Raw genomic sequence first — 1,782 nt, 5'->3', positions numbered from 1 at the left:
CACGTGTCGTCTCCTGAATAGCGCTGTTGACGGCGCCGTCCGTTGCCGTCAGACGGAAAACAACGTCGACGGCTAAACTATGCCGACGGCTATCCCGCGGCCGTCGGCATATGCACCTATGCCGACGGCTATACTACGCCGACGGTCTGACACATCTACGCTGACGTGATCTACGCCGACGGGGCTATGCCGACGGCAGCCGTAGGCATAGATCTATGCCGACGGGAAAGGACCTATGCCGACGGCCTTGGGCCGTAGGCATAGCCCGCGAGTCCGGTAGTGAGGTGACCAAGAGCATATATTGCAGTGGCATCAGCCAGCTGGTAAGCCAGCCAGATGATGAACCTGAACAAACGCCAGGATGCTTCACTCCGCCGGATCCCAGCTAGCAAGACGAGGGTAACCTGAAGAGTGAGGCTCACCAGCACCAGAGTCTGAACCGCCCATGCGTTCTAGAAGTCTATAGGCCCTCGAGCCATTGTTCTTGTCCTGCATGCACTGTGTTAAATGAAGTTTCACCAGAGGATGAGTGTATCTTTTTCTTCAAGCATAATGATGTAGCTAATTAAGGCAGATAAACTCGATATCGGATCGATAAAAAATTCACAAGTCATGGTGTATACATACCCTTTTTTTTTGAGAAATCTCGCTCGCTTTATTGATTCAAAACAATGTTCATAGGTACACGGTGTGGGTCATGAGGAGAGCCCAACCAAATATGCCTACCTATATCTAAATTAGAAGCGAATTTAGCGAGATTATGAGCCTTGAAGTTATTATTCCTTCGCTCAAAAACAAAAGAGCAAGAAGAGAAACTAGCTCTACGGTCTATTATTTCATGTATCGGGTAACCAGGGCCGTCCAGGGGCTGTGCGGGCTGTGCGACCGCACAGGGCCCCCAAATTCCAAGGGCCCCCGATTTTGGGCCAGCATCTAGTAGTATATTCTTTGTTTTGGGCCCTGTTTTCACAGCAAGAACAGAATTAGGCTTATGCACTCTGGACTCCCGAAATGAGGCTTTCCCTTAGTGCCGATCCACACACCCTGCCGGTCGATCGATAAATCTATCTCGAGCCCTGCTAAAAAAAACAAGCAACTATCCATCTAGCTCCGCGCGATCTGCTCAGTTAAGGAAAAGGCCCTCACGGAGATGAACTGACTCCGGTACGGCGCCGTCCGGAGGGTAGCGGCGTTGCCGGAGAAACGACCCACAGCCCTGCCGGCATGGATAATTCTTTCCACCATTCTGTTGTCCGCCGGTGGCCGAGAAAAGGTGAGGGCATCACCGATCTATCCACAAGGTGCGCTCAAACTAAATCCCTAATTAATTTAGACTATTTTGTCCTCACGGAGATGAACCGATTGAGGTGCTCAAACTGAATAACCGATCTGAATAATTATATGAGACGGTTCATAATCCAGTTTTTCTAGGGAATATATGGGTGTGCATATGCATCAATTCATCAATCCAGTTTTTCTAGGGAATATAAATAATAGGCTTGTTGATTAAGTTGTCACACACCAAGATTTCCAAGCTAGTTGCTCGTTCAAAATTCAGGGTTCAATCCCTTTTTTCATTTTGTTATCTTGGTAGACCTTTAACTCATGGAGTGTTTGAATTCGTTCATATTTCTTTTGTAAACAAATCGTCTATTCTAAAAATTCTAGGGCCTCATTTCGGGTTCTGCACCAGGGCCCCGAATTCCTGGAGACGGCCCTGTGTGAAGCAAGAGGGAATGCTTCGTTCCCTTGCTATTCATCACTCACAGTCATGGAGGACCT

The 1,782-nt window shown here is 48.3% G+C and overlaps 1 pseudogene; it reads right to left on the bottom strand.

Moving 5' to 3' along the window:
• The window catches only part of LOC123191316 (uncharacterized), a 24,016-nt pseudogene extending 23,537 nt beyond the window's left edge, over positions 1–479 (bottom strand).
• Between the last annotated feature and the right edge of the window lie 1,303 nt (positions 480–1,782).

This window comes from Triticum aestivum, chromosome 2A (assembly GCF_018294505.1).
Source record: "Triticum aestivum cultivar Chinese Spring chromosome 2A, IWGSC CS RefSeq v2.1, whole genome shotgun sequence".
Classification (NCBI taxonomy): domain Eukaryota; kingdom Viridiplantae; phylum Streptophyta; class Magnoliopsida; order Poales; family Poaceae; genus Triticum; species Triticum aestivum.
Note: the sequence above shows the minus strand (reverse complement) of the source record. Positions and strands in the feature narration are given on the sequence as shown.